The sequence below is a fragment of the Diabrotica undecimpunctata genome, chromosome 5 (assembly GCF_040954645.1).
Source record: "Diabrotica undecimpunctata isolate CICGRU chromosome 5, icDiaUnde3, whole genome shotgun sequence".
NCBI classification, from domain to species: Eukaryota; Metazoa; Arthropoda; class Insecta; order Coleoptera; family Chrysomelidae; genus Diabrotica; species Diabrotica undecimpunctata.
Window position 1 is genome coordinate 97,864,179 of NC_092807.1, and position 20,170 is coordinate 97,884,348.

Genomic DNA, 20,170 nt, shown 5'->3' on the forward strand with positions numbered 1-20,170 from the left:
CTATCGAGAGTGTATACCGTGAATCTAATGAACTTTCTCCTACCCTAAGACGATAATCACTTCTACTTTCGTATGCTGCATCAACATCTGCAAATCCATTTAATCCCGATCATTCCCTAATTGCCACAATGGCGTCTTCTTCCACTAACAATAACCAACACCTTATCATAAAACCTATACCTCAATTAATTTGTCCACTACTTAAAAATATTGACCTTTTTCAGACTAGTTCATTTCCTCTAACTTTACTTCCCCTCTGGGCTAAAGATCTCCCTTCAATATATACCTCACTCACCATTTTTAACAAACTTGAATCTTCTAACCTTCTTATAAAGAAAGCATTTTTAGAATTTAATTTTCTATACAGATGCTTCTAAAACTACCACTGGTATTGGTTGCGCAGTAACCACTAAACATGAACTTGTAAGATCATCTCGGTTACCCTTAATATGCAACGTTTGCACAGGTGAACTATATAGTATTCTGTTGGCTTTTAAATGCATCTCCCATCAAAACAGACATATTGCCATTTGTTCAGATTAACTTTCATATATCCATTTAGTCAATACAATTTTCACTGACCACCTATTAGTTCAAAACATTCATGACATATACCAAAATCTCTCTGCTTACGATGTAAGTCTCTCTCATATGGCTGCCTTCTCACACCGGAACTACTGGTAATAAAACAGCAGATAATTTTGCCAAAGAAGCTACCAACCATGGGGTGACTGAAGTCACCCCAATTCAACTAGCTAACGAATCTCGAAATTCGTTTTTAAAAAGTCAGTAGAGGATATTTGACAAAACTTATAGCAAAAGAGCAAAACAACTTTTCATAAACTTCAATCTTTTATTGGTCATCTCTCCCTAGACTTCATAACTAGAAGAGAAGCATCGACTATTAGAAGACTACGAATCAACCATACCAAACTTACCGACTGCAAACAATTCACCAACCTGTATAAAGCACTGGACTTGAAACCTTCTCTAAGGAACTAGAGAATCATCTACCTCTTCCTCAACTGTAAATTGTATATGTTGATTATGATTGTTGAAAATGTTGACTATTTCATTAATTTTGTGCTTAGGAAGTGCCAAAACTAAATCATCTACATATCTTTTAATAAAAGGAATGAAAAAAGTGTAATTGTTGATACAATCACTGATAACATCATCCATGACTAGATCCCGTAGGACTATCAAAAATTTGTTTTTGGTAGTGATATGGAATCTTTCTTTTCCTAATATTGTTCTGAAGCTATTTTCTTGTGGCATTTTAAATTAATTACTATTTAAATGGGAATAAGCCACAATTAAAGGTTAAAATACGTTTATTGACGTTTCAATTTCCACTTCGGAAATCATTCTAAAAAACAAACATGTTTGAGAACGATTTCCGAAGTGGAAATTGAAACGTCAATAAACGTATTTTAACCTTTAATTGTGGCTTATTCCCATTTAAATAGTAATTAATTTCTTTTTTTTCCTATCTAAAAATTTTTTTTCTTACTCTTATATAATATATATATATATATATATATATATATATATATATATATATATATATATTTATATATATATATATATATATATATATATTTATATATATATATATATATATATATATATTTATATATATACATATATATATATATATACATATATATATATATATATATATATATATATATATATATATATATATATATATATATATATATATATATAGATATAAACATATATTGGCATAACTGCCAAGTTATCTATATCTTAAATACAGAACTTATTTTTTTAATTTATTGTGCAGAAAGTTGCTTTTTTTCAGTTGTGTTAATAATAATATTGTTGTAGGTAATGCTGCATTGAAAAGTCTGGAGCTACCCGATTTAAAAAAAAATCTATGCAGTAAGCATTTTGACCAAAATATCTAAATACAAAATATTTACCCAGTACTGCTATACCAAAAAAATATAGTGAGGTAGAAGAGGAAGGTTCGTTAACGACACCACGCGTTTTTCATACGTATTCAATAGAAAAACAACCATCAACCAGTGCCAATACTGTTTCGCACAGTGATAATTCTGAACTTGACGATTTTGTTGGTGAGCTTTTTAGATATGCCGTTATCACCATTGGTCAAGAAAAAAGATTTCATAATTATCACACACTTTAAAGGAGATTACATGCATCTCGAATACGGATTAATCTTCTTAAAACTCGCATAACAGCACTAAAAAAAGAGACTGGTTAAGATTAGGACAAAATCTGTACAAACTGCACGAAAGCCACAAACTCAGTTTTCTGCTGCAGTTTTTCTTGAACACTTTGCTATCATAACGTTTGTTGGACTTGATACCATTGTAGTTAAACATCGATCTAATATTTTTAAACTAGTATTGCTGGTTCATACATAGATCCAACTCATACTTACATTGCTTATTTTAGTTCATGCAAACAATGTTACAATCGATTTCTATACCTATTAATGTAAACAATTTTGTTTTGTTTTTTTACCTTGAATTATTATTTTGTTAATATTGTCTATGGTGTAGATATTAGAATTTTCATAAGTGTTATCTAACTATTAAAATAACGCGAATTTAATTTTTGCATAAACAGTCATATCGGGCGAGTTGATTGAAAAAAACATTCTCATTTATGTAAACAGAAATACAAAAATGGTGTGTATATTATAAAATACATTAATAAATAAAATAAAGGGTACTATTTATTAAAGTTTTGTTAATTATTATTCCTTTTATCCCAACACATAGATTAATTTGTCCCTAAATATGTGTTGCCTCTTGTTGTGGCATATCGATCTGTTTATTTGTTTCAAAACCATTATCAAAAAACCATACCCATAAATTTACTATATTTTCAAACGTCATTTTAAAGATTAAAAGATTGAAAATTTAATTTTCTCAAAACATACATAAAACCATTGTTTAAAAAGATTTTTTTTTAAACAATGATAAAACTCAAGTCTTGACTAAAAAATAAAACTCCGCATGAGTGTTCTAAGATGATAGCAGTCGAGTCTATTTCAATTAAATATTTAATCCTTTTCTAACAAATCATATAACCAAATTAAATATCTGGTAAACTAATGAAAATTAAAAAAAGGCAGGCAGCATTTAACTGCTTCATTTAAATAGATTACTAACCGGTTTAGATTTATCAAGTCTCAAAGTAGAAAAACAATTTGATATATTCGCTCGAAATAGTCAAGTTATGTTTCACAAAACGCATACAACGATAATAACAATAAGCATTTTATTAAAATCTTATATTTTCTTCACAATCTGGCACCCGTGTACAGGTTTGCATAAGTTACCAGACAGGTAAAAATATACTCGAATAGAATCCTGCTGAGAATTAAGTTTCTGTTAATAGTTTTTTAAATTTATGACTAGAGGCCGCCATATGACGGCAGAATAAAAATCAAATGTTTGTTCCATAAGGATTGTCTAACTAGTCCTATTTAAACAATGCTATAAGTATATAAATATAATATATAATTATTATAGTACCTACTATAATTTATGAAAACAATTTTGTCATTTTTTACCTTCTTGTCAAACAATTGAAAATTTTGTTATATAAACTAGTTTATTTACCTTCCTTTCCTATTGGTTTTAATTAAAACATGCTCTTGAAAATAAAAAATTATGTGTGGTGGGCATTGACCTTAGGTATTACAAGAGTGCTGCAGTTTAAAATTTTTATGCAATAAAGCTATGGGACAAACCATTCCCTGGGGTTATTTTCATTTAAAAAGTATTGTTCAACTCTCACATCTATGAAATTGATCAGACTCTAGAGACACATTTAAGTAATACTTATCCAGCTCTTTGGTATATCACATTCAACTAACTACTATTAAATATATATCTACTCTTTGGTATTACCTTTTTCTTCTGTCTTTCACCTGCAAGATTTCACCTTATGTCTACTGAATAGCTTGTGGCTTGTGGAAGAAGACACCTGCAAAATTAACCTTGTAAGTCTCAAGGCTAATCTTGCAGATGCAAGTGAAACAATTATTTAGAAAGTTTATATTTCAAAAAAAAATGTTTAAAGATTATGGAAAATGATATTAATAACTTATTTTTGTTAATGAACTCGTGTCGCTCATAGCAGGAAAATTCATGAAAGTATTAAAAAAGTTATTTATTTAGTTTACTGAAATTCAGCAATATTTGTAAAGAACAATACTGTATTCAAAGAATACCTCCTTTTCTGTATAATTATCGACAATATTTACTGACATAATGGACAGATAATAGAATAACATTACTTACCAAAAATTAAATTTTACTGTAATTACACTACACCTGCAAGGGATACACCTATGTTATGTGCTTCACACTTCAATGTTCGACTTTCGACTCAACTCAACTCTTCTCTCAAGGGGGGTATATACGGGTATATCATGCGGGTATATACTATACTCTGCTTTCTGCTTTTGCTTTCTGGTATTCTGGTTTACAACTTAACCCTTCTCCTTCTCATTCAGCTGGCAAACTGTCAGTCAGAGTGTCAGGAGTGTCAGGTCAGTGATTCAATGTCGGTGGGTGGTCCGTGTCAGAGTCAGAGAAGAGAGTAAAGTGTGTGTCACTCGCATCTCGTCACTCACTACTACCAACTACCAGCACAAAACACAGAAACATTTGCATAGACATAATACGAATCCTTATATGTCTGTGGCTGCGTGCTGCGTTCACCTTATGTTTGTATTACTCACTCTTAAAGCACAGAATAAATAACAATGCTTATTCTTATTATATTGTTCTGTGCTTAGTTGTTATTATAGTTTGATAGACTGTAAACGTAGACGCACTGGAAAAAGATCAACATAGAATTTTGTGTACTCTTATTTATAAATGAACGTAAACGCATGACGGAAGAGTTGGCCAACTTTCATCTCTTAAGGCTGATTTATAAACGTTGGCGTTGGCACTGGCGTTCGCCGTTGACCTTAGCGCTGGCTATCATATACCGACTGCATTTATAAACTTTCGGTTGGCGTTGGCGTTAAAGATCATCTCTAACCTTACATTTTTGATTTGGTATTATTAATTTTTACTTGAAAATTAATACAATGAAAAATGAAAATGTTCGGCCTTTGTTAGGTGCAGTGGCACTTATACACGATACTTTGTATTCGAGCAGCACTGAGCCTTCGAAATAAAAGACAACGTCAATACAAACGGAGGCCCATTAACCAGAACAAAAAGACAAGAGGTAATTTTAATTATTATACAAATACAAAAAACAGGGAAACATAGCAGTTTTTTTAAATATACCAGGATGCAGGTTCGAGTATTTGAAAAATTACTGCACATGGTAAAACCAAAAATAAATGTAAACTATCGCTCTGATGGAATTTCTATTATATAGGGAATATAAATTAAATTATCTAAACTATTTCACTTTATAAACACGTGGAAATACAAACATAAACAAATAATTTAGTTTGATTTTTTTTGACAAACATTGTCACTTTTTCGGTATCGCTATTGGCTGCGATGACAAAGATACAGTTTTTTATGTTCTGTGATCGTGATTACAGCCACAGAAGGGTTGGTCTATTCTGTGCTACAACAGCCAACGGCAAAAGATAAAGTTGGTTCATCTTGAAGGGAACCGAACGCCAATGAACGGTTTATAAATAGACATACGAGTTTCCCATTTGACCATGTTGTAACGTGAACGTCAGCGCCAACGCCAACGTAAAGTTTATAAATCAGCCATACGTTTATTACGTCTCCAGTGCGTCTACGTCTACCGTCCGTCAAACTATAAATCCAGCACTAATTTGTTCTGTGCTAAGGCACAGAATAAATAACAATTGTTTGTAGAAATAACAGCTTAAAAATCGTGTTTACACTGAATGTTATGAATTAGTTTACACTTTTATGAATAAGTTATGACTTGTTATGATATAAGTGACAATGAGATTTTATTGATTTTTTTTGTTTATGGTCATAGAGATATAAGACACAGTATAGGTAATAACTATTAGGTTGGAAAATAAATCTTTGCTTGCATTGGCTTCCCGACTTTTAATATTAATACGCCGGCAACAACTGCGTGCAGCTAATAATAAAAAGAAAAAGATCAGACGCATCTGGGCTCGCATTTGGCTCTAACGAAGAAATAGTGGATGGGGCATATCAAGATTAGTGTTTATAATATACCAAATTAACAATAATTAATAAAGAAACTAAACTAAAATTATGACTAAGAAGACTATAAAACAGCAAACTAAGAAAAATAAACTAAACAAATAATAAAAGAAAAATACGACACAATAGCACAAATTAGACTAGGCCCAATATTAATGCAACTAAAAAAAATAAATAAATAAATAAATATGTATAAATACATAAATATTATTTATGTAATATATGTATAATACCGTAATACCACCATATTATGGTGGTGTTACGGTAATATTACCGAAAATCATATGATTTTATCATGCGGAATAGGTACCGCCCTATTCTCCTGTGACAAGCTATGACTAGCCGCATGACAGTGTTTATGACAAAATCGCACAGTGTAAACATGTAAATTACACTTCATGACCAAATATGACAAACCACATGATAAATCATGTAGTGTAAAGTCGACTTAAGTACATTATAATGTGTTATAATTACTTTTTTATTTTATAGGGTAGAAACTACAACATACTTATAAAACTATTAAAACTGTTATTTCCTAAGAACACTAAACCCAGGAAAGAGCTGAAAATATGAGATCAAAATTGTGATGTGGCATCGGAAGTAACAATATTACTTGACAAAATTAATTTGGTTGAGTTTACCGAAATTACAAGCTGATCATAGCCGCAAATGTTAACCAAGAATTAAAATATTTCGGTTTGGCAGTGTTGGCATAGAAAAACCGAACACATAGAAGCGACACAACGGTCCAAAAGCGTGTACCATTTTTGTATACGCATGCCCGATTCTGGTTGTGTAACTGTCAAAAACACGTGCTTATTCTTTAATTCTGGTTGTTTTCGATAGTCCGTAGGCGTCTATGGTAAATACTCGACACAACAAATGCATTTGACCATTTATATATAATTTATATATATATATATATATATATATATATATATATATATATATATATATATATATATATATATATATATATATATATATATATATATATATATATATATATATAAATATATATATCTATATATATATATATATATATATATATATATATATATATATATATATATATATATATATATATATATATAATATATATATATATATATATATATATATATATATATATATATATATATATATATATATATATATATATATATATATATATATATATAGTTAAAAGGTTATAGTTATAGTTTATAGTTATAGTTAAATATATAAGTTTATAGTTATAGTTTATAGTTAAAAGTTTAATTTATATTTAAAATGTCTGGATATATTTGTGCGATTCGCGGATGTTCATCTGTGACAGGAAATGGAATAAGTTTATTTAGATTTCCTAAGAATAATAACAGGTAATTACTATTACTTTGTAATTATTATTAGTTATTACATAATAGTATTGGTTTGACTTTCGAACAGTAAGCCGACGCCGACGTGTCTGTCCGAGCTATAAAAAATAAACTTTGGTCTGCCAAAGGATAGTTCAAAATGAAAACATTAAATTGGGTGTCAGTGCTATTTCTTTTATTGAAAGACGCAAGTCGCCGAAGGCTCAGGTCAAAAAATCAACAGATGGTGGCCCGGCGTCAGTGCGCTCGAAGACAACAATACGAATATAGTATTTTTAGGAAATAAAAATATATAGAGGGTTTTATACACGAGAATATTTTATTTAAGAGCGTAAGCGCAAAATTTCGGGCAAATGTTTTTTAAATGTATTCATTTTTTTCGAATCCTGAAAAAAACTAATAAGTATTTTTGAAAAATTTAAACGCAGAATGAAAGACCACATTATTACTGAGGGCCAAAAGTCCCCGAAAACTTCTATAATGTTTATTTTAATAAGTTACAGGGGTGAAAAAAAAAAAGAGAAAATTTAGTGTGATTTTTAATTTCAAATATCTCATTCAAAAAAACTTTTTGTTTATTCCAAGGGACTTTCGGCCCTCGGTAATAATGTAATCTTTCATTCTGTGTTTAAATTTTTCAAAAATATTTGTTAGTTTTTTCAGGATTCCAAAAAAATGTTAAAAAGCATTGGCCCGAAATTTTGCGCCTACGCTCTTAAACGAAACAAAGACATTACTAAAATGCTCAAACTAAAAATTGTTGGAGACATAATTAGACCGATAATTGGGAAATCTTAAAATTACAATAGAACAAGACTTCAAAATTGCAAAAACATGGTTGCAAATAAACAAACTTACATTAAATTATGAAAAAACTAAATAGGTACTCATCTACTTTTTGCTATATACAAAAGTTTTCTGCCAATTTTTAATTCGTTAAATATAAATAAAAAAGATCAAATATATGGATCGAAGTACATAAAATATTTAGGAGTTTTAAATGGGAATTACAAATAAAAAATATTAAAACTTTATTTGTTGCATATCTCAATATTTAGTGACATTTTTGTGACTTAGGAGAAAACTGTAAATTTATTAAGATTAGATATTGACAAAAGTTAAATATTTCATAACTTACAATATACTTAGAATATTCTAATACTCTTATAGTTGTAAGTAATAAAGTATTATTTATAAATACAGAAAAAGTTCTTTGTTTAAAATTTGTACTGTTAAAAATTTCTAGTGCCAAAGTGTGGATAGAAGCTTGCAGACGAGAAGATTTGTTATTCAAAATGTATTCACTTTATAATAATTATAGGATTTGTGAACTGCATTTTGAAGATAATGTTATTGTTAAAGGAAATAAAAGAAAAACATTGGCGAATGACGCAGTACCTTCAATGATCTTTGTTATTTATATTTAACGAATTAAAAATTGGCAGACAACTTTTGTATAGGTATAGCAAAAAGTAGATGAGTACCTATTTAGTTTTTCATAATTTAATGTAAGTTTGTTTATTTGCAACCATGTTTTTGCAATTTTGAAGTCTTGTTCTGTTGTAATTTTAAGATTTTTAGTAATTTCTTTGTTTCGCTTAAGAGCGTAGGCGCAAAATTTCGAGCCAATCCTTTTTAAATACAATCATTTTTTTCGAATCCTGAGAAAACTAACAAATATTTTTGAAAAATTTAAACACAGAATGAAAGATTATATATAATATAATATATAATAATATATATATATATATATATATAATAATAGGTCATAATCATCAATTATCATCATAATCTTATCATTCAACTGTTTTATTCTTATATCATAGTTTTGAATTTGAATTTTTTTTCAATTATTTGTGGTAATCTGCAACTATAAATAATACTAAAAATTCCGCATTTTAGAGTTGAGACTAATATACCCAATGACAAAATACCTGATGATCTACCTGCCAAATTATGCAGTACCTATAATTTCAAAATCATTAGGAAAACCTATAAATGTAAGTAATTTATAATTTATCTTTGATAAGTCCACTCAATTTATCCATATCTAGTTGATTAATTAATATTTGACTTATCTAGAATAATCTAGAATTTTTCCTTGAAATTTTAAATTGTTTTAATACTATTTATTAATAATATAGGGTTTACTTACAAAAATGGGAATGAGTGGAGTAATTACATAACGTAAAAATAAGCCTTGGTAATTAATTTTAAATTTGGTAACGCTAAGGGTAATGGGGGACCATAAATTTAAGCTGAAATTTGAAATATTTGTTAAAATAGGCAAATTTGCGGCCTCATCAGCAGTTTTGGAAAAGTGTATAAGAAAACATTACAAATGAGGGAAAATTAATAAAAACACAATTTTGAACATTTAAATCATAAAAATATATTTATTAAGTCAACGAATAGATACATACCTATAATATAAATATGAGTTTATACAACATAGTATGTGCATAAATATAATTTGCTATAAACAAAATACAAAAATCTACAGTTATTTTACGAAAAATAAAGAAAAGAGAAATACAACACTATGTGGGTATACACATCTAAATATAAATATCAACTTGTCTTGCCTTTTTAAGTGCAAATTCCCTAACTAGATCAGTCACATCTAAATTCAAACAGTCACAAACAAATATCTTCCACGATACTTATTACAGCTAAATTTGTAAGCCTGGGTTGTCTCATGGTAGATCTTGGGTAGTCTTTTATTAATTTAAGTTTTGAAAATGATTGCTCCCCATGAGCTACAGTGACTGGCATAGTTAAAAATATTTTAAGCGCAACAAATAAATTAGGAAATGTTCCTTTTAACTCGTTAGCAACGAGATAGGCTAACACTTGTTTGGCTGACATATTATTTTTATTAGTAATGTAAATAGACAATATATCTTTATGTTCATATTCACAAAAAGTCTTTTTCTTGGTCAGGAAATGAAATGAACCAACTGCAGGATGAACTTCAGGAAATGAAATTTCTGCATCCATTTCTTGAGCTATTTTTTTAGCTTCATTGAGCAAATTTATAAACCCATTGTCGGATCTCATGTCTGTTAAAAATATTTTAATTCCATTTAACATTTGTACAGCTTCTGGTAAAATAACGACAGATTTTTGCATGATTTTGCTAACTACATCTATTTTTAATAAAATATTGTACCAAACAACTAAGGAACATATAAATTTAAATGATTTTATGTTATTAATCAGGGAACTTGCAGTATTCCTTGTGTCATTATCTCTAGATGTATCATTATAAAGGGCAAATAGTGCATCATAAACTGTTTCCAATTTATACCTACGAGTCTTTACTGCATCAATTCGACTCTCCCACCAGGTATCTGAGAGTGATTTTAGAATTAATGTGGGCACTTCTTTTAAAAGAATATTCCATCCATAAGTTGATGCCAAAAAAAAGACATAGTTCCTGAATAATACTGAAAAAATTGGTAACTTCAAGCGAGCTTTTTGCTGCATCATTCGCAACTAAATTAAGGCTGTGTGCCACCCAAGGGACAAAAAAGGCTCTGGGATTAATATGTAAGATTTTTTTTGTGGGTCATTGTGTTTGCCTTTCATATTGGTACCATTGTTATAACCCTGGCCTCGCATATCGGCAATATTAATATCAGATTCCTTTAAAAAATTTAATATGAAATCAGTTAAACCTTGACCAGTCGTGTTGCTAACTTCGCAGAATCCTAAAAAATCTAACAACAATTTTGATATGTTCTTGATAACTAATGTCAGGTGTGCAATCAAGGATAATTGAAAAATATTTGCACATTTTTAAGGATTTAATTATATTTTTTTAACTTTTTCTCCTAAGTTGATTATTTCATTTTGGATTTTATCGCCCAAATAATGTGCCTTTTTTGCCATCTTTTTGAATCCTGTGAACTGTGATTTATGTTATTTTGCTGTTCCTGAATTGTATTATTATTATTAGTGTACATTATTTAAATTATATTTTAAATTGTACTGTATTTTTAAATTATATATTTACTGCTATAAAAACCGAAAATCACTCAAAATAATAAATCAAAGTATGAAGAACAGTTTCTTCAATGCAGTGCTATATTTTTTGGAGTCTCACATAACTTTCCTAATATTTTCAGTATTGCTGTGCTACAGTAGTAGGTGGTGTGAAGATGTCATGGGGAGGTGACAATGAACCTGCTGCCCAAACAGTTTTGATGAGCATTGGGGCCTTGGGTGTTGATGAAAACAAAAAACATGCAAAAGTATTGTTCGACTGTATTTCTAAATCCCTTGGAGTTCCTGTAGATAGGTATGAGTTTACATACATTATTTTATATTAAGAATGACACATTTTAGACAAAATATGGATCTGCAGTAGAATTTCTGAAAATTACCATTTTTGTTGATCTATTTCATTTTTCCATATAGATCAGTGTGGTCCAACCTCAGGCACGCGGGCCGCAATCAGTCCGAGGCTCGTTAAACTGCGGTCCCTGCAAACACATTTCAAAAGTATTGCCAATGATAACTTTTACCTGTTCCAAACCTGTCTAACTTTCCGTAATCTTAAGAAAGTAGTTAACCTTGAACACACACACCCGATGAGCGGACAGTTAGCTTCAGTCAGCTGCACGTATCGTGTTGAATTAACAGTGGCGAATAAATTGAATGTTAAATTCAGAATGAGTAGTGCCAAAAAAAACGCAAAATTTTGGAAGAGAATCGTACGTTCCAAGGAAAAGGGGAAAATCAATATTTCTTCATCAAATTAAAAGGCAAACCTCAGTGCATTATTTGTTGTCAAGTACTCGCGGTATCAAAAGAATACAATATTAGTAGACATTATGAAACCCAGCACAAAACAAAATACGACAAATATCAAGGTGAAGCTCGCAATACTCTTGTAAGAGAACTTAAAGCTAAATTGAATAAACAAAAATCTCTATTTACAAAACCGACAGCTGTTTATTCAGCAAGCTTAGCAGCATCATATGAAGTATGTTTAGAGCTTGTCAAAAATAAAAAAGCATTTAGAGATGGAGAAATGATCAAGCGGTGTGCCGTTAAAATGGCGCGATCCTTTGGAGATGAAAAGATGGCCAAAAATTTTGAATGTGTTTCAGTTTCCCATCAAACTGTATCTAGAAGAGTTGATGAGCTGAATACTCATGTATTTAAAAAAATGGTCGAAACAGTTCGTGATTGTTTGTACTACTCCTTAGCCCTGGACGAATCTGTTGATATTACTGACAAAAATCAGCTATTAATTTTTGTTAGATGCATCAGTGAAGATTTTTGTGTAACTGAGGAACTTTTAAAACTGCACCTTTTAAAAGTACCTCAGTTTAGGCGGTTTTCAAAAGTGCTCTTGCGTTTGCACCGACGGAGCAAAAGCAATGACGGGACGCATAACGGGATTGGCTGGACTTTTGCGGGAAAATTGTGTTAACTGTGTTATATTTCATTGCATTATCATTCAAGAGGCTCTCTGCGGAAAGATAATTAAAATCAACGATACTATGAAAACTGTAGTGCAGATAGTAAACAGCTTAAGAGGAGGAAACAGGGCTCAGCGATACCGAAAATTCATTTCTTTCTTGAAGGAATAAAATACTGAATATAAGGATGTCCCCTTACATTCAGAGATACGCTGTGGTTGACTGCAGGTAAATGCCTTAGAATTTTTTTTTTTTCTTTAAGAAAAGAAAAAACATTTCTTCATGAACTGGCAATTCTAACAGATATTACCTCTCACTTGAACACATTAAACCTACAACTTCAGGGGAAAAATAAGACAGCATCACAGTTGGTTGGTTAAATTGAGACATTTCGCAAAAAAACTTGATCTTTTCGAGAACTGCATAAAAATAAACGACCTCACACATTTTCCTGCGTGTTTCGAAATAAATCAAGAAGAAACCATGGTCGATTTCTCGAGGTTTGCAAAAGTTCTTACAGAAATAAAAAGAGAATTTGATGAAAGATTTTCGGAATTTGATGCACTAAAACCGGATCTTGAGCTTTTTAACAATCCAATGGGAGTCAACATCCAGAACCAATCAGCAGAATACGAATTAGAGCTGTGCGAACTACAGTCCGATTCTTTTTTTCAAGCAAAGAAAAATGAAGACATTATTACCTTTTGGAAGTTAGTCTCCAAGGATCGTTTTCCTAAACTTCATAACTTTGCGTTGAAACTATATTTAATGTTTGGTAGTACGTATATATGTATATATTTATGTGAAAGTACATTTTCTGCTTTGAAGCATATTAAATCTAAAATACGGAATCGCATGGAAAACGATTCTCTGGAAGCGTGTATTAGACTCACTACGACTAACATAGATATAGATGTGCAAAAGTTAGTAGAGGATAAACCCTTGCCTCAAATATCCCATTGATTTTTTATTTTATGTTAAATTTTAAACATAACATGTAAATTGTAAACCATAATAAAATATTTCGTTTGTATATTATTTTTTAAAATAAACTTTTTTTGAACGAGTAGAGTTCTCTGGCCCTTCATAATTTCAAATTTAATACGACCCGCAACGTCTAAAAGGTTGGACCACACTGATATAGATAAATCGCTGACACAGGCCTATAGGCAAACAGTAGTTTTTCACTTTTATCGGTCCCTTGCTAGGATTCTCCAGTTTTTGATTAATTTTTCTTCTAAATGTTTCTTCACGGCATCATATCTTTTCCATTTTTTTCTTTTTATTTCCATAGTTTGTTTAGATACTTTGTCCATTCAATCTTTACAGATACCTTTATAAATACTTACATACTTTATTCTTGCAGGTAATATATATTCTTTATCTATGGTACATCCACTTCATGGATGCGACAACTGGCGAAGTCGGATTTAACGGAACAACGTTCCATCACAGAATACTAATCACAATACTAATCAAGTTGTGATTAGTATTCTGTGGTTCCATGAAATATTTGGAAGATAAATAAACAGCAACATTTTTCTGTTATACGATGTATTGTCTTTTAGCTTTATTGTAAAGTATGTACAAAATGTAAAAAAAATATTTTAAACAGTAATTAAATGAAAATGTATAAGTATTATTCTAAAATTAATTCTGTTTGTGTAAGTCAATAAAATATATGAAGAAAATGCCTAAGAATTTTATAAAAAGTAACTGTTAAATATATCTAATAAAAAAATTAAAAAAAAAAAAAATAGAATAAAGGAGTCGTAATTGTGGTGACACGTGGTCGTGCTTATGGGATAGGTTAATTCTGGAGAGTGGAGGCTAGGTTATAATGAAACAACTTGTATCTATCGTGTCTAGATTCAGCCACAGTATATTGCTTTATAATTTATTCATTAGCAATATACCAGAGTATATACCCCCTTTTTTTATATACTATGCAATATTCTGTGATTCAGCCCACGGTTGATTCAGCCATGATACTATAACTAACAAGATAAGTCAACGCGCTTGTTCTTGCATCTCTCTCGCACACCTGTGACGTAAACCCGAGACAACTTTAATGATGCCAAATTAAATGCTCTATCTGTTGCTTTCCTGTGTGCTTCAAAACGTAGTGAATGAGATTTTTATTTATTCATTGATGTAGTAAGACTTTGTATATTATATTGTTATATAAATTTTGTGGTGAAAACATTCAGTTTACTGTGTTAATATCACCTAATTTATTTATCGTACGCAACTTCCTCTCGACTACCTGTAGCTACTTTATAAAGAAGACTAATTAGTGGGTTGCCATAATGTATTGTGCAGTGGTGGGTTGTTTAAACAATTATAATAAAAAAAGTAAATCTTTTTCGAAGTGTCGTTTTTTTGTGTTTCCTAGAGACAAACAAATGCGTAAAGTATGGGTCTTCAAGTGTTTTCAGCGAGACAAATTTAATGTAGAAATCGCGAGAATATGATCAAAACATTTTACAGAAGCTGACTATTTATTGTTTAAAAAAAAACTATAGTGGAATATTACTACTAATAGTATAATTAATTATGAAATTGTCACTGAAGAGATCTTTTCCTCGCTAAACCTTCCTAGTGGTGATACAGAAATTAAACCTGAAGATTTAATTGACAGTCATCAAGATTTTATTAATTCAAATATAAAAGACCTGGAATGGGATGAATTGGAAAATTTAGCCGGTTTCATTGCATTTAAGTTACAAAAAAAAAGAAATACTTGGATATATTCCGGACTCTAACGACAAATCGTTTACTTGTGTAAACCACGTTTCTGAGGGTCGTTTACTCAAACCAACACTGGAATTTGTAACTAAATGTAGTGAACTGGAACATATTTTTCGTAGTTATAATGGCAACAAATTGACAATAACTAAAAATTATTTAAAAACCCTAATAGAAGCTGCAAAATATGTAAATGTTAGCGAAGATGTAAAATTACTTTTTTTATATGTCAAATATATTTTGAAATACTAATTCTAAATAAAAATATTAAAGATAATTACAATATCCGCAAGTCGCAAGAGAAAAATCACGAAGATTGTAAAATAAATGTCTAAATGATATTCATAAAGTCTGAAGTATGACCTGCTTTTCCTTATGTTTCAAATTCTTTACATTTTACCGGCCTTTTATATTTAATTCATGTTTTGTAGCAATATGTATTTTGTTTGTAATACACACAATCAAATCGAAGATTCATATATTTCTTTAATTAATTTTACAAATTACTTATTAATTTTCAAACCACGTTTTCACAGAAAGTAACTAGTTATGACTTCTTAGTGCAAGATATGGTATCGAGGTATACTTACCGTTAACAGTTTAAGTTTCGAAGTTGTTCATTACAGTAATGGAACAACGTTGTCATATGATGCATCGTTAAAATAAGATCCACACAAGTCCCCGGGTTTTGTCTCACTATGACGTCATGCGCAAAGTCGATTAAAATTAGAACGGCAAGTGAGCATACCTTGTTTGTTATAGTATCATGTGATTCAGCCTCCTTTTATTTCCTCTTCCTTGCACCTGTCCGTCACGTCACTCTTACAATGTTACCAACCTGAGTGCGTTCCGACTATTTACTTAACATACATCACAGTAATCAAAAAAATTTACTTGAATGATTTTCTTCTAGACAACAACACGACAGAATTATTGATAATGGCTCAATTTGTTGATTCACTACACAGTGGCTCCACCACACAAGGAATGCAGAGCCTATAAACTTTCCAAACAAATTTATGTTACATATAAAAGTTAATAAAACATTTTTTAATTAATTTTTTTTCTTAAATCCAATATAAATAATATAACTAGCATTAGGTACAAAGGGCTTATAACCAAGTTACAAAGATAAATGTTTCTCTCTTCAACTAAGAAGCATTTTGTCCTTTTATTAATAAATATAGCTAGAGGACCAGAGATATACTTTTTATACTACTGAGTTGCGCCAAATGTAGGCAATTTACAAGTCTTCGTTGTATATAATGTATATATACAGTGTGTAGACAAAAGCTGATATCGAAAAATGCTTCAAACCGTTTCTGGGATAGTAAGGGGGAACTAAAATAACATGAAAGAGAACTAACCCCCTACTTGTGATACATAATTGAAAGGATTAGAAAAAATACTATCCAATGGTATAAATAATAATTATACAGGGTGAAGGAATATTGCGACACTTTGGCTTAAATGTAAAATTTAATGGGGTTTGTGTTCAACTTTGTTATTTTGTTTATTTGAACTTTTGTATTTGTTAAAAATGTCAAAATTGCTTCTGCTGCCGAGTGTACCTCGCCAGTATGGGTGATACCAACACACACTTGACACATAGATTTAGCTTACATTAAAAATCACATCCAGACATCAGCTGTACCCTATTGTAGCTATCACCCTATCTAATATTCGAAGATAAGTAGCCAGAGAACGAAAGAAATCTAGATTCGTATGATCTACTCCACAAATACCAGCACATTATATGACGACTCAAATCGAGGAAAAACTGACCAAATCAAAACATTATACCAGAAAAACTTCATGCCAAAAAAAAAGAAGCTGCTCCTCGCCATCTGAATTCTCAAGAGGAACTTCCTTCTGGTAGTTATCTTCTTATTCTGCCTGGAGGATTCTTGTCCGCACCGATAAGCTGTGAGAATGTGGGGTGGTACAGGATTTATCACACCTTCCAGCCCAAATAAACCGCTTAAACTATGTTTGCAATAATACTGCATGATAGCAGTTTCCAAACTATGAGAGCTTACTTGAACCTATGAACTTATTGTTCATATATACAGTGAAAAAGATCTGAATGACCCCTATAATATATAGACGTGAACTAAACAATATACATTTATTATACAGGGGTACTTATGGACTCCACACAATTTTTCAAAATTATGAAACTATACAATATGATGACACATCGACAGAACCAATATTATGGAAGGGTTAAGTGAGCTCCGTATATCGGTGTCCACTTGACCACGGAGCTCACTTGAACATTGTTAACATGGGCGGAGTTCACTTTATGCCGTATATATTGTTGAATTCAATACTAAATATGGTTCACTAAGATAGTGGAAGGGTTCTTGGTCAAAAGTTGGAGAACCATTAACCTAATTGGCGACAGTGAGCAGTTTGCATGATCGCTCGTCTTTCTTGTATGCGAGGATGAATGGGAACGGCCCAATATGTAATTCGTTATTCTAACCGTCAGTTCAATAATTTAAAAACAGTAATATCACAAAAACTTTCAAATATACCTGACATGCATTGTTTCAGTTTTTATTACATTTTTATTTAGTGAATTTAATCAATCAGTATGTATTGTTTATTTATTATATTTACAACTATTTTTTCGTTTTTCAAATGCACTGGCTCGACAACCCTTTTTGGGTCTTGGCCTGCTCCAAGATTCTTCTCCATTCTGATCTGTTTCGTGCTTTTTTTCTCCAGTTTTTTATTTTTAAGGTTGTTATATCATTTTCTATTTGTTCTAAGTATCTCAGCTTCGGTCTTCCTCTTGTTCTTTTTCCTACTGGCATCTTTTTGAATATTTTGTTTGGTATTTCGCCTTCTTCCATTCTTTCTACATGTACTATCCAACGCAGCCGTCCTATTTTAATGAATGCTATAATATCCGGATCCTGGTATATCTTGTATAGTTCAGAGTTGTATCTTCTTCGCCATATTCCGTTTTCTTTTGTGCCCTTATATATGTGTCGCAAGATTTTTCTTTCGAAGGTGGCTAACAACGTTTCCTCTCTTTTAGTGAGTGTCCAGGTTTCTGAGCCGTATGTGAGTACCGGTCTTATAGGGTTTTATATATTTGGCATTTTGTTTTTCTTGCGACGTTATCTGATCTTAGTTGCCTAATTAAGCTATGGTAACATTTATTTGCAATAATAAATACTCGCCTCTTCACTTCCTCCGCAACGTTATTATCAGACGTGTCTAGGGATCCCAAGTATATAAAGTTTTTTACCCCCTAAATGTTGTATTCTCCTATCGTTATATTCTGTGGCTGCCTTATTTCTGCGTTTTTACTTACCTGCATATATTTTGTTTTGGTCTGATTAATTTTAAGACCACTATTTTGTGCAGCTCGTTCTATTTGGTTGTATGCCTCTATCATTTCTCTTCTTGATCTTGCGATTATGTCAACATCATCTGCAAATGCTAGTATTTGCACGCTCTTATTAATGGTTGTTCCTCGTGTATTGACTGTTGTGTCCCTCAGTATTTTCTCGAGTACGATGTTGAACAAGATGCATGATAGACCGTCTCCCTGGCGTAGTCCCTTTTTCACATCTATTGTTTCCGTTAATTCATTTTGTATCCGGATTCTACTTTCTAGTTTTAGAGATTCTTTTATCAGTTCTATTAGTTGTGTTGGTATATTAAATTCTTTCATTGCTTTTATTAAGAATTCTCGGTTTATATTGTCATATGCGCTTTCAAAGTCTATGAAGAGATGATGTGTGTCGATGTTATATTCACTTGTTTTTTCGAGGATCTGTCGCAGAACAAATATCTGATCTATTGTTGACTTCTATCTGCAGAAGCCACTTTGGTATTTGCCAACTATTTTTTCAGCGTGTGGTCTAAGTCTTTCATAAATGACGTTGGACATTATTTTGTATGCTGCATTCAGCAGCGTGATTCCACGCTGTTTAGTTTCCACATTCTAACTGATTTCCTTTTTTATGTAATGGTACAATAATACCGTTATTCCACTCCGCTGGTAGCTGTTTATTCGACCATATCTTTGTTATCAATTCATGTATTGTTTTTTGTAGTGCGTCTCCTCCTTCCTTCAGTAACTCCGATGATATTTGATCCAATCCCGGTGCTTTATTGTTCTTTAATTTGTCTACTGCTGCTCTAATCTCGGCTATTGTTGGAGTCTTTTCTCTGTTGTCTGTTTGGTCTAATGGTATGTCAGGGTTCGTCTATCTCCGATCTCCTTCAAACTTTTCTGTTTTTTACGAAAAACTTTTTTTACGGAAAAAAATGCACAATTATCAATATAAAAAAATCTGTTAAGGAATTCTTCAAAAAAATCTGTGATCTCGTCCTTTGCGCATCCCAGAAACAAAATGAAACTTATGAAATGAAAATAGTATTATTATGAGGTCATTAAATGATACTCGAAAGA

General features: G+C 30.9%; 1 pseudogene; it reads left to right on the top strand.

Annotated features, from left to right (window-relative positions):
* The first annotated feature begins 9,443 nt into the window (after positions 1–9,443).
* Positions 9,444–14,629, top strand: LOC140440909 (macrophage migration inhibitory factor homolog; annotated as a pseudogene).
* The last annotated feature ends 5,541 nt before the right edge of the window (positions 14,630–20,170 follow it).